A 15,134-nucleotide genomic window follows, 5' to 3' on the forward strand; every position below is an offset into this window, starting at 1 on the left:
CACTATCACTGGTCGATGCCGCATGTCGTGAAACCACCTACATCCATTAAAGATGCAGCTCCCCCGACAAAAGGGACGTTAGCACATATTGAATAGTACTAGTATGTAATACTAAATACCCTCTCAATAGAACGAGTAACAATTCAATAAGAAAGAAATATGAAAACCAATGAGAACCTCAAACCATATAACAATGTCAAGTTAAGAGAAAGATAAATTTCAAGTAAATAATAATGTTTTAGGTTGGGATATCTTTAGTACCGATATGCCGCCGTGTTTTTAGCATAGAGTCTGATCACGACCCGATTGGCTAAGCCATCTCACCCAAAGACGTTCAATCATAACACCACCGTGTGCGCGGCATGGCGTTTGTTCTCAGCCCGATCAGCTAAATCGTCTCACCATAATGTTGTATGGGTCGACATTACATCACATTTCGCTAGCAATTATTTCATCCTAAATAAGGGAAATAATCTCAATACACCAATCTCATCCCATTTAAGGGGAATAATCTCAACACATCATTACGGAGATTTACCCCTCAATCACTCCTACATCAGCACGTGTAATTTCGAGATTAGGTTATTTCAACCTACCCATCCTCAGTGACTTAACGATACTCCAAAAATATTTATATAAATAATTTTCAGCTCATTTCATAATCTTTCACACGTTTTTTAATTTTATTTGCACTAGTGTCACGACCCGAAAATCCCACCCTCAGAACCGTGATTGTGCCTAACGTTTCACTTGCTAGGCAATCTAACGTTAGAATAATTTATCTATTTTTAGCAGTTCATATTAAATGATAATAAAGAAGCTGAAATAACTACAATAAACCTGAGGTAAAGTACAGAAAACCCATAACAACTGAAATATCTAATACAACCTCGAATCCGGTGTCACAAGTGCACGAGCTACTAGAACAGTACAAATAAAGGTCTGAACAAAAATATAAATCTGTCTCAGGGATAGTACACAGCTAAGATAAGGAGGAAGGGGACTTTAGGGTTGTGGATGCCGAGTTGTTGTACCTCAAGTCTCCACTCAATAGCCGACCAAGCAATCTATGAACCGCCGCAGGGATCAACTCCAAAATTTGCACAAGAAGTACAGAGTATATTATGAGTATAATGTACTCTGTAAGTGCCGAGCTAACCTTGATGAAGTAGTTACGAGGCTAAGGCGGTCAATTACAATAACCTTACGCAGTATAAAATAACAGCAGAAAAGAAAATGTGGAAACGAATTAAAATAGTTAACACATGAAGATAACTCAGCCTTCGAAGGAAAACTAGTAAATGCCAGAAATACCAATCCTTGCAGTCTCATATGAAAATACCGAAGCCAACATAACACAATAAGGAAATAGAAACATATAGACTGTTGCGGCACACAACCCGATCCCACCATACAACATAATTCTCCCTTATTCCACCACAATAATATCAACAATAATAAATAATATATGTTGCAGCGTACAACCCGATCCTACCATATAATGAGAATCAATATCATAATTTACCCTTATTTTACCACATTAATACAACCTTATTTTACCTGTTGTGGCATGCAATCCGATCCTACCGTGTCAATATAAATTCACCCTTATTTTCCCATATCAATCCGACCTTATTTCACCTGTTGCGGATCGCAACCCGATCCTACCGTATCAATATAAATTCACCCTTATTTCGCCAGACCAATCCACCCTTATTTTACCTTTTGTGGTACGCAACCCGATCCCACCATATACATATACATAAATAAATTAGTGTATTTAACTTAACAACTAAATTTACAAGAGTCCCTACGATTAAGGGATATGAAGCGGAACTAGAAAGGAAATCTCATCACAAATTAAGAATCCACTATAATGAATACTAAACAGCAAGACAATTCAAATAAATGGCAACTAATGGTACAAGTAAGTCATTTAAGGCAAGTAGCAGTAAGTCATGAAAGCATGGGAGAAATCTACATTTTTAACACGAGAATAATAAGTGACAAGTAGCAAATAAAGGCATGGGGAGCATTTAAAGCACATAACAGCTAAGGCATGGAAGGAAATAATTAATGAAATACAGAAAATCAGGGAAACAAGTAATTTGGCCGTATAAGCACTCGTCACCTTGCATATACGCCGCAAAACATGAATTTCACATAGCACATAGTTCAAGGGTTCCTAATTCCCTCAAATCAAGGTTAAACCTAACACTTACCTCACTCCGCAATCAACTCAAAGTTTAACCATGACCTTGCCTTTCAAACAAGTCTCCAAATCAACCAAATCCAATAAATTATTGACCAAACGATTCAGAATAAGCTTTAGAAACTACTCACGAATGATAGAGATTAACTTAGATCATTATTGAAAAAAGTCAACAAAAGCCAACCCCCGGGACCGCTTGGTCAAAACTCGAAATTCGGACCAAAACCCGATTACCCATTCACCCCAAGCCCGGTTATGTAATTTGTTTTGAAATTCGATGTCTAAATTCTAATTTTTTAAAAATCCCTAATTCTACCAAATCCCCAATTTCTTCCATGAAAATACTATATTTAATGATGAAAACTTAGGAAATGTAATGGGTAATTAAAAGAAAGTAGATTAAAGTCACTTACCAAAGATATTAGGAAGAATAGCTCTTAGGAAAATTGCATCTAAGGTGTTTAAAGTTGAGAATTTGAAAGAATGGGCTAAAATCCCATCTATCTCAGCTTTTGACCAGGCGCAGATGTCGCAATTGCGACCTGGGGTTCGCAATTGTGAACCCCACAAATGCAAGACATGCTTTGCAAATGCGAAGAAGCTCCATCTCTGCTATCATTGCATTTGCGTTGATTTGTTCGCAAATGCGAACTATGGTCCTCCGCAAATGCGACATTTTTTATCGCAAATGCGATCTCAGCTGATCCACCCCCTCTTCGCAAACGCAAATATTTTCTTCGCAATTGTGATCATGACAACAAATTTTATTCTTCGCAAATGCAAATACTGACCTCATAATTGCGAGGTCAAAGACCTGCACTAGAACAGATTTTTCACCAGCTATTTCCTAAGTCCAGAATCACTTTGAAGCCAATCCGAAACTCACTCGAGCCCTCAGGGCTCCAAACCAAACATGCACATAAGTTCATAATCATCATACGAACATGCTCGTGCGATCAAAATACAAAAATAACACCTAGAACTACGAATCGGAGACCAAAACAAATGAAATTTTCAATGATAGTTAAGAACTTTCATTTTAACAACCGAATGTACGAATCACGTCAAATCAACTCCGTTTTGCACCAAATTTTGCAGACAAGTCATAAATACAGTAATGAACCTATAACAAGCTCTGGAACAAAAATCCGGACCCGGTAGCAATAAAGGCAAACTTCGGTCAAACTTTAAATTTCTTTAAACCTTTAAACTTCTAATTTTCAACAAATTGTGATAAATCAAGCTAGGGACCTCCAAATTTGATTCCGTGTATACACCCACGTACCAAATCACGATACGGCCCACCGTTACCGTTAAAATACGAATGTGATTCTGTTTGCTCAAAACGTTGACCGAAGTCAACTCAAATGAGTTTTAAGACATGATTTCACGTATTTATAGATTTTTTCACATAAAATCTTTTCAGAAAAAGTCACCGACTATGCATTGATCATGTCCAACTCTAGTCCTAAAAAAAAATAAGCGGTCGCTGCAAATATAATCCGGTCTATAAGTCCGAAGTCGAATCCTACAGAGAACTAAGGCTTAACTGCAGTTGTTCAATATTGCTAAGAACCACAAGTTTAAATAATTTTCTAATTATAGAGATTATAATATTTATTTCTAACTAATTAACTAACACTATTATGAAGCAGTAAAATTATCAACTAACAATGATGAAATTTGAGACAAAACTAAGGAGGTCTAAAGTTATGATTTCCCCAAATGTTGGAATCCTTCCCGCTATGTTCCCAACAGTTTCGCCTATGTATTCTTTACTGATCGTGAGCACATTAGGTGCCGTAATTCTCTCTTGAGCAACTACAACAATTTACTAGACATATTCTTTTGAACTATGCTAGTTGGCTTTATCTAACAACTTATTATGACCACGTCAAGGCTTTGTTACTTCTAAACCTACCTTTAAACCCGCTGAATTGATTTTTCACATACGTTAGGAGTGATGTTGTTCAACAACCACCTAAATATATATCCTTTCTCAAGCAACACATCACAGTCAATCGATGGCCATTCAATCAACAACAATAAACACGTAGTTGAACAAATAGAGAAATCCAACGGCTCAATTATATAAAAACATAACAAGAGTTTATCCTACAAAAGGTTCCATCAAAACCCTAGATAACAAATTAGCTATTCATAATAGTATGTAAAATTACAATACTAAGATTCATAACCAACAATGAAAAAATAAGAAGAGGAAGGAAAAACTCGTAGAAGAATTCTCCGCCTTGCTCCTATTATGTCTCTGCCTCCTTAGGTCGAATCTGTGTCAAAAGTATATCCTACCTCTTAAAATACCGTTTTCCATGTATATATACCAAGTAGGGTCGGGACCAAACAATTATACCTTCTCATATGCGAAAAAGGACAATTTTTTAGGTCTGGACGCTCGTGGTCGCGGTCTGGGTGCGGTATTTTCCTAGTGCACTGCCTCTCTCCGCGTCCAGGTCCGCTATTACGGTTTCGACCATGCTTTTTACACTTTTCCGTATGGCATTTGGAAACACGTAAAACATGAAAGTTGTAACCATTTAAGTTAGCTTTCCAACCATATATTATATTACCCAAATGGAGTTCGGAGAAAAAGGTTATGTCTATTTTACTAGACAGTGCACAATATGTCTACTCGAGTCTTTGTTTGTTCTTAACTATCAAATTTGACCCCTGAACACGATCCCGACTTAATTTCTTGGGCTTTTACTCAGAATTCAAAGCTCAAACTCACTTGAATTCATTCCATAACATCTATATAGCTCGGAATCACTCCTACAAGGCATAAAACACACAATTAGTGCAAGACACTAGCGATTAAAGCTCAAACTCAACTAAAGTGCAGTAAACAAAATTTATATCCTCAAAGTCCTTGGCTGGCTCTAGTCTCACTTCTTCAACATTGACATCCTCAAATTGTAGTTGGCTAGGTTGTTGATGTTCTACTATGACCTCCCCAATTAACAACTCAAATTCATGCTCTTCTTGGCTACTATCCTCAATATGGCTTGTTGAGCATTAAAAGCTCCAGCCACTTGACTCAATTGAGCCTCCAACTTGCGAATAGTTGCCTCTTGCCTTTTTATCTGCAATTGTTTTTCATTATTTTGTTTCAGAAGGCACTTTAACATATCTTTGATCTCCTTCAGGTCTTCATCCCTAGGTTTTTTGTTCCTGTTAACTTCACAAGAAAAGGTAGAACCATCATAGTAAGGGGTTGGGGGAAGATAAGAAATATAAGCACAACCATAAAAGTGATCATTTTTACCACCACACACATCATACACATTCCACAATTAAGATAGAGTTGGTGCACATAACTCGCTCTCAGGAACGTTTTAAAATTTTTTCCACGGGTAGCTTCCTTTACAATATGTATGGAGATCAATAGTAGAATTATCTACACCTAAATTCCCATAATTCTAAGATGTCATGTTTCTCAAATCAACAGTTATAAAAAAAATACAAAAAGAACAAAAAAACCAAATAAAAGTTCAAACTTTAACCCTAGCAATATATACAACTACAACTACACCGTTAGTTCCCCGGCAACGGCGCCAAAATTTGATCACGCCCAACTGTAGTCCTATAAAGGATAAGTGATCGTTGTAAATATAATCTGGTCTATAAGTCCGAAGTTGAATTCCATAGAGAACTAAGGCTTAGCTGCAGTTGTTCAATATTGCTAAGACCACAAGTCCAAACAATTTCCTAATTATAGAGATTAAAATATTTATTTCTAACTAATTTACTAACACTATTGTAAAGCAGTAAAATTATCAACTAACAATGATGAAATTTGAGACAAAACTAAGGAGGCCTAGAGTTATGATTTTCCCAAATGTTGGAATCCTTCCCGCTTTGTTCCCAACAATTTTGCCTATGTATTCTTTATTGATCATGAGCACTTTAGGTGTCGTAATTCTCTCTCGAGCAACTACAACAATTTACTAGACATATTCTTTCAAACTGCGCTAGTTGGCTTTATCTAACCGCTCATTATTACCACGTCAAGGCTTTGTTATTTCTAAACCTACCTTTAAACCTGTTGTATTGATTTCTCACATACGTTAGGAGTGACGTTGTTCAACAACCACCTAAATATGTATCCTTTCTCAAGCAACACATAATAAATAGGCACAGTCAATTGATGGCCATTCAATCAACAACAATAAACACGTAGTTGAACAAATAGAGAAATCCAACGGCTCAATTATATAAAAAACATAACAAGAATTTATCCTACAAAAGGTTCTATCAAAACCCTAGATAACAAATTAGCTATTCATAATAGTATGTAAAACTAGAATACTAAGAATCATAACTAATAATGAAAAAATAGGAAGAGGAAGGAAAAACTCGTAGAAGAATTCCCCGCCTTGCTCCTATTGTGTCTCTGCCTCCTTAGGTCGAATCTGTGTCAAAAGTATGTCCTACCTCTTAAAATACCATTTTCCATGTATACATACAAATTAGGGTCGGATCAAAACAAGTATACCTTCTCCTACGCTAAAAAAGACAATTTTTCAGGTCTGGATGCTCGCGGTCACGGTTCGGACGCGGTATTTTCCCAGTGCACTGCCTCAGTCCGCGTCCAGGTCCGCTGCTGCGGTTTCGACTGCGGTTTCACCCTGTTTAGTTTGGAATTTGGAAAAGCATAAAAAATGAAAGTTCTATTCCTTTGAGTTATCTTTCCAACCATATATTATATATCCCAAATGGAGTTCGGAGTAAAGTGTTATGTCTATTTTACTAGACAGTGCGCAATATGCCTACTCGAGTTTTTGTTTGTTCTTAACTATCAAAATTGACCCCTGAACACGATCCCGCTTAATTTCTTGGGCTTTTACTTAGACTTCAAAGCTCCAAATCACTTGAATTCATTCCACAACATCTATATAGCTTGGAATCACTCCTACAAGGCATAAAACACACAATTAATGCAAGACACTAGCGATTAAAGCTCAAACTCAATTAAAGTGCAGTAAATTTGAGTGTAATAAGTGATTAAAATATGTAATTATAGCCTGTCATCAATGCAAATCGAGAAAGGCTAAAAGGAGCTACTTGGGATTTTGAAACACAGAATTAAGGGTTAAAGCTTTAGATGACCTATCGGGTTATCACAACTAGTGGTCACAGTGGTAATCCTCATTCTTGGCACGATGGCCACATTTTACATCTCATATTCACTTCTTTCACTTTAAAGCATCATCATAGATTATCAACAACAAGGAATTTCTAGTCAAAATTTTAAGTATACATATGAGCAAATAATGAGCTTATCTCCACAATTTGGCATGATAACTTGCAATTGAAACATGATTGAACTCATAATATTTAGACACATTGGTCACCTTCAAGTACATTCTCGAAGGAGAACATAATATGATTGGAGCATTTGGCACACATCTTTAGTATATATCTTTCAACACAAGCTTATTCAGAATGGTCAAATTTATAAGGAGTAACTCGGAACATAAGGACAAAAGCTTGGCCCATCATACTTGAAACTTACGAAAACATCGTGGGATTTGATTCTAAGAGAGAAGTTCAGCCAACATACCTCGCTTGAGCTTTTCTTAATTTACTACAACATCCAAATAATCCTAGCAATTTCAATCTATAGGAAGATGATAATAATTGAATCAAAATTAGAAGGATTCTCAAGATATAAGTCTCTTGGGAATTTCGTCGAACACATATTATGCAAAATTGAATACAAGGCTTCTACAATGGTAATTCTTTCCTCCCTCAACCAATTTCAACAAAAATCTACCCGGAATAGTTCGACAACCCCACATACTACCCCCTAATGGAACATGCATGGTCTATCTACAACTTACTTTAACTCATAACAATTGCATGAAGGTTTTAGAACAAGGTCTTACCCAGATAGTTGATGGTCTAGTGAGTTATTCTCTTGAATCTTCAAGATTGGGACAAGATTTGATGAGCAAAAGGGTTGGGGCTTCCTTCTCTCATTCTAAGATACTCCCCTCTCTCTAAAATAGTCGTTTAAACCAGACCAAATGATCCCCCAAGTCATTTTATAAAAATGGCATCAGGTGAAACTTTTCCAAATTTAAGCCTACGAAACCAGGTCTACAGTCGCAAATCGGACCATAAAACGAATATGCGGCCTGCGAAAGACCACAAAAATAGTCCCGAAACTGGACAGGTGTGGTCAGGTCTGCGGTCGTTATGCGGCCCACAGAACAGTTATGTGGTCGCATAACGCACCGCGAAATGTCCCTCCGAAAATCTTCATTGTTGTTCTGCGACGGATGTGCGGTCGACTAAATGAATATGCGGCCGCATAATTGACCACAAAATGTACTTTAATTTTGGCTTAGGTTCTATTGTATTCTGCGGGTGATCTATGGTCCGCGAAAGGGTTCTATAAAACCCAAAAATTTTGTACCACAGTTCTACAATCCTCAAACACATTAGCTTACCTCGGTATCACGAAACCCCGAGTTATAAGTAAAATTCTACGGGGCCTTATAGTTTTCATCATTGTTAGTAGGGGGGGGAATAGGGAGAGTGTCATCATGTATCTTCTCCCCCTTCCATTAAATCTACTCATATCGAATTCTGCCATCATCTCCATCCCTACTCATCAGAAAAATACAAATTTATTTTTGGTCGCCACTTTATTTTTCATAAAATCCAAAGCCTAATATAAAAACAAACAAGAGAAGACAACTTAAAGATTATTCCATTTTGAAGTAGGTCAACAAGATTTTTTGCAATGAGATTTCCGATTGAAATTCTGAAGGTCGAAAGTGAGGCAGATAGGGGACTATCTCGAACAAGACAGAGAAAAAAAAGTCAACCATCTAAAATTTCTGATTTTTGAGACCTAAATATCTATTTAAGGCAGTTTAACAAAATATTACACAAAATTTTCTTCTTTATGTTTTATTCCAACAAAACTATATCATCATCGACAAATAAAATAGATAATTTTATCATTGTTTGACCAAAAAGGTATGAGACCTTTTTGTTAAACTAATTAAATAAGAATATAGAGGGTAAATCCTAGCTAAGGATAATTAATTCTAGATTTGAGATAAAAAAAAAACATGAATTGAAAAATATAATTGAGTATAAATGCTGGCAGTAATTATGGCCAGATTTAATAGTAGGAAAAAAGATGCATTAAGTAACATTTAATGGCAATAAAGTGTAAATAAAGGAAAAAATTCACCAATCTTGAGTGAGGTGGATCCTCTTTCATTTGATAAAGAAGAATGATAGACAGATACAAGAACCTTAGGACCCTTTTCGGATCTGGTGGAGGGTATGGGATAACAGATCTTCTAATCCCTTTAGAGAGATGTGTTTATATATTTTCTATATATATATATATATAGAGAGAGAGAGAGAGAGAGAGCCCCTCTTTTTAGAAATCCCCTCTTCCTATTTATAAGGGATATCCCTAGAAAACCCTAAAAAAGTAAAATTTAGAGGGAATATCCAGTAGAATATTCCCTTTGAAGATTCCAAAGTAAAACTAGCTATTACATCTATCTACATTGCTCGACCTCGGCCTTATTGATCATTGCTCGACCTTGGCCTTATAGATCACTGCTCGGCCTTGGCCTTATTGATCACATCTCGACCTCGGCCTTATAGATCACTGCTCGGGCTTGACCTTATTGATCAATTCGACTTGCAGGTTATTCATGACAATTGTCTCCGCATGTCGAATTTCTCTAATTTGATTTTGGCCCATACAATTAGTCCCTTTGCTTATCGAGGTCGTCTTTTGGTCGAGATCGGTGATCAGACTTCATTATTCGAAGTTCGAGAAATTTGGATGGGGAGGTCGACTAGTGAGGATCACAGCTGAGGGTGCCGATCTTCAGGTCAAAGTGGTATCCTCGCTGGCTGAGGAGAGTTCGATTAGGGCCAATGACTTGAGTGATGAGTTGATCAAGAAAATGGTAGAGTTGAGGAAGGCCGACGAGGCCAGGATGGAGACTTTGGTAGGGATGGCGGTGGCGGAGTAGGTCATCCGCATCCTTAGATCTGGACGGGCGGTTCGGCCCTTATAAGATGCCTTTTCTGATACTTCTTTTGATTTGAAATTCTACTTGTGTTGCTTATTCCTGATTCTATTTTTCTTTTTCTTGAATGTTTTCATCGATTGATGATTTCAAAGGAATTGTTGGTAGGTGTTAATTCGAACGTGATCGAGTGTCTTTGATTAGTCTGAGCGAAGTCAAATGTTGCCATATTTAACTCGAACGAATCTTAATTCAGGCGAGGAGGATGAATGTTAATTCGAGCGAGGTCAAATGAGAGTTAATTCAAGCGAGGTCGAATATTAGTTAATTCGGCGAGGAGGCCAAATGTTAATTCGAGCAAGGTCGAATGAGAGTTAATTCTAGTGAGGTCGAATATTAGTTAATTCGGGGAGGAGGCTGAATGTTAATTCGGGCGAGGAGACCGAATGTTAATTCGAGCCAGGTTGAATGTGATTCAAGAAAGAAGGCCGAATGTTAATTCGAGTGAGGTCGAATGAGAGTTAATTCGAGCGAGGTCGAATATTAGTTAATTTGGGTGAGGAGGCCAAATGTTAATTCCAAAGAGGTTGAATGTGATTCGAGCGAGGAGGCCGAATATTAATTTGGGCGAAGAGGCCGAATGTTAATTCGGGTGATGAGGCCGAATGTCAATTCGGGCGAGGAGGCCGAATGTTAGTTTGAGCGAGGTCTAATGAGAGTTAATTCGAGCGAGGTCAAATATTAGTTAATTCGGGCGAGGAGGTCGAATGTTAATTCGAGAGAGGTCGAATGTTGATTCGGGCTAGGCCGAGTGTTAATATTCGGGCGAAGCCGGGCGTTAATTAGGGAAAGGCCAGGTGTTAATTCGAGCGAGGCCGAATGTTGGTTCGGGCGAGGCTGAATATTGGTTCGGGCGAGGCCGAGTGTTAGTTCGAGCGAGGTCGAATGTTAATTCCGGTGAGGAGGACGAATGTTGATTCCGGCGAGGAGGACGAATGTTGATTCCGGCGAGGAGGCCGAATGTTAATTCGGGCATGGAGACAGAATATGAATTTGGGCGAGGTGACCGAATGTTAATTCGGGAGTAGAGATTAAACGTGAATTCAGGTGAGGCCGAGTGTTAATATTCAGGCGAGGAGGCCGAATGTGAATTTAGGCGAGGAGGCCGGATGTTAATTCGGGCGTGGAGATCGAATGTGAATTCAGGTGAGGAGGCCAAATTTTGATTCGGGCGAGGAGGCCGAATGTGGATTCGGGAGAGGAGGTCGAAAGTGGATTCAGGCGAGGAAGCCGAATGTTAATTCAGGCGTGGAGACTAAATTAATGTTTTTAGGGTGTGGAGACTGAATGTGAATTCAGGCGAGGCCGAATTTTGATTTGGGTGAGGCTGAATGTTGATTCCGGCGAGGCCGAATGTAACTTGTGAATTGATGCAGCGTCGCTTTGGCGAAAATACAGATGAGCTCAATGCCTTTATGCATTGCTTACACATATCAGAGTGATTTACATGTTTTCCGGGCTGGCAATCCAGTCTCAGTCTATATATCAGCCAGTGATAAAATATTCACATAGTTGTATGTTATTTGATTTTCTGATAAAGAGATAAGGTCACTTTTTTTGTAACGGGGCTCGTTATAGTCTCACTAGCTCTCTCTCTCTACTTGTCTCTAACTTAAAATTGACCAGTTTGTGCCTATAATGTAAAACAGAATTAAAGATATCTTTAAAGAGATAACAGGAAGTGTAAAAACATAATGGGTTAAATTGTTTACTACCAACCTAACAACCCCATTCTATCTCAAGAGAAAGTAACAGATAGTGTATGATTGGTGGTTGGAATTTGGAAAGAAATAAGATGGTACAGATCAAGTGGTTTCCTTTGCCAATAACCCAAGAAAGGGAGAACAAAGAATATCATAGTTCCTGGGCCAAATCCTTTATATGTTTTTTCTGTCTTCATATCCGACGAATGACAATTCATGGTGGTCCCTTTTCCCTTTGTTTCTCCCTCCAGTACTAGAATTGAATTTTAGATCTAGAGGAAATTAAAATTTTAATTAGAAAATCTCCACTGATAGCGCCAAATTGTTTGACCAAAAAAGTATGGGACCTTTTTGTTAAACTAATTAAATAAGAAGATAGATGGTAAATCCTAGTTAAGGATAATTAATTCTAGATCTGAGATGAATAACATGAATAGAAAAATATAGTTGAGTATAAATGCTGACAGTGATTATAGCCAGATTTAATAGTATGAAAAAAGATGCATTAAGTAACATTAAATGACAATAAAATGTAAATAAAAGAAAAGATTCACTCAATCTTGAGTGAGGCGGATCCTCTTTCATTTGATAAAGAAGAATAATAGACAGATACAAGAATCTTAGGACCCTTTTTAGATCTGGTGCAGGGTATAGGATAACAGATCTTCTAATCTCTTTAGAGAGATGTGTTTATATATTTTCTAGAGAGAGAGAGAGATCCCCCCCTTTTCAGAAGTCCCCTCTTCCTATTTATAAGGGATATCCCTAGAAAACCATAAAAAAGTACAATTTAGAGGGAATATCCAGTAGAATATTCCCTTTGAAAATCCCAAAGCAAAACTGGATGTTACATCTATCTGCACTGCTCGACCTCGGCCTTATTGATCATTGCTTGACCTCGGCCTTATAGATCACTACTCAGTCTCGGCCTAATAGATCACTGCTCGGCCTCGGCCTTATTGATCATTGCTTGACCTCGGCCTTATAGATCACTGCTCGGCCTCAGCCTTATTGATCAATTCGATTCGCAAGTTACTCATGACAATTTGTGTCCGCATGTCGAATTTCTTCGATTTGATTTTGACTCATACAATTAGTCCCCCCACTTATCGAGGTCGTCTTTTGGTCGAGCTCGATGAGCGGACTTCATTAATTGTAGTTGGAGAAATTCGGATGGGGAGGTCGACTAGTGAGGATCGCGGCTGAGGGTGTCGATTTTTAGGTCAAAGTGGTATCCCAGCGGGCTAAACTTGAGCAGAGTTTGATCAGGGTCAATGCCTTGAGTGATGAGTTCATCGAGAAGACGGTAGATTTGGAGAATGCCAACGAGGCCAGGATGGCAACTTTGGAAAGGATGGCAATAACAGAGGAGGTCATTTGCGTCTTCAGATCCGGACAGGCGGTTCGGCCCTTATAAGATGCCTTTTCTGATACTTCTTTTGATTTGGAATGCTACTTTTGCTGCTTATTCCTGATTCTATTTTTCTTTTCCTTGAACGTTTTCCTCGATTGTGGTCTCAAAGGAATAGTTGGTAGGTGTTAATTCGAACGTGATCGAGTATCTTTGATTAGTCCGAGTGAAGTCAAACGTTGCCATATTTAACTCGAACGAATGTTAATTCGGGTGAGGAGGCCGAATGTCAATTCGGGTTTAGGCCGAATATTAATTCGAGCGAGGTCGAATGAGAGTTAATTCGAGCGAGGTAGAATATTAGTTAATTCGGGCGAGGAGGCCGAATGTTAATTCGGGTAAGGTCGAATGTGATTCGAGCGAGGAGGCTAAAAGTTAATTCGAGCGATGAGGCCGAATGTCAATTCGGGCGAGGAGGTCGAATGTCAATTCGGGCGAGGAGGCCAAATGTTAATTCGAGTGAGGTTGAATGAGAGTTAATTTGAGCGAGGTCGAATATTAGTTAATTCAGGCAAGGAGGCCGAATGTCAATTCAGGTGACGAGGCCGAATGTTAATTCGTGCATGGAGGACGAATGTTAATTCGAGCAAGGGCGAATGTTGATTCGATCTAGGCCGAGTGTTAGTATTCGGGCGAGGCCGGTGAGGCTAGTGAGGCCGGGTGTTTGTTCGGGCGAGGCCGAATGCTGGTTCGGGAAAAGCCGAATGTTGTTTCGGGCGAAGCCGAATGTTGTTTCGGGCGAGGCCGAATGTTGTTTCGGGCGAGGTCGAATGTTGGTTCGAGTGAGGCCGAAATTTGATTTGAGCGAGGTCGAATATTAATTCTAGCGAGGAGGCTGAATGTTAATTCGGGCTAGGTCGATTGTTGATTTAGGTGAGGAGGCCGAATTTTAATTCAGGCGTGGAGACTGAATGTGAATTCAGGCGAGGCTGAGTGTTAATATTCAGGCGAGGAGGCTGAATGTTAATTCGGGCGAGGCAAAATGTCAATTCGGGAGAGGCGACCAAATGTTAATTCGGGCGTGGAGACCAAATGTGAATTCGGGCGAGGAGGCGAGTGTTGATTCGTGCGAGGGGGCCGAATGTTAATTTGAGCAAGGACGAATGTGAATTCGGGCGAGGAGGCCGAATGTTAATTCGGGCGTGGAGACTCAATGTGAATTTGGCATGGAGGTCGAATGTTAATTCGGGCGTGGAGACTGAATGTGAATCCGGGAGAGGCCGAAATTTGATTCGGGCGTGGTTGAATGTTGATTCGGGCGAGGCCAAATTTTGATTTGGGAGAGGCCAAATGTTGATTCGGGTGAGGCCAATGTAACTTGTGTAATTGATGCAACATCGCTTTGGCAAAAATGCGGATGAGCTCCATGCACTTATGCATTTCTTACACATATCGGAGGGATTTACATGTTTTCCGGGCTGGCAATCCAGTCGTAGTCTATATATCCACCAATGAAAACATATCCACATAGCTTTCTGTTATTTGATTATATGATAAAGAGATAAGGTCGCTTTGTTTTGTAGCGGGGCTCGTCTATCGTCTCTCTAGCTCTCTCTCTACTCGTCTCTAACTTAAAATTGACCAGTTTGTGCCTATAATGTAAAACATAATTAAAGATATCTTCAAAGAGATAATAGGAAGTACAAAAACATAATGGGTTAAATTGTTTTCAACCAACCTAACAACCCCATTCTATCTCAAGAGAAAGTAACAGATAG

This window comes from Nicotiana tabacum, chromosome 10 (assembly GCF_000715075.1).
Source record: "Nicotiana tabacum cultivar K326 chromosome 10, ASM71507v2, whole genome shotgun sequence".
Taxonomy (NCBI): Eukaryota; Viridiplantae; Streptophyta; class Magnoliopsida; order Solanales; family Solanaceae; genus Nicotiana; species Nicotiana tabacum.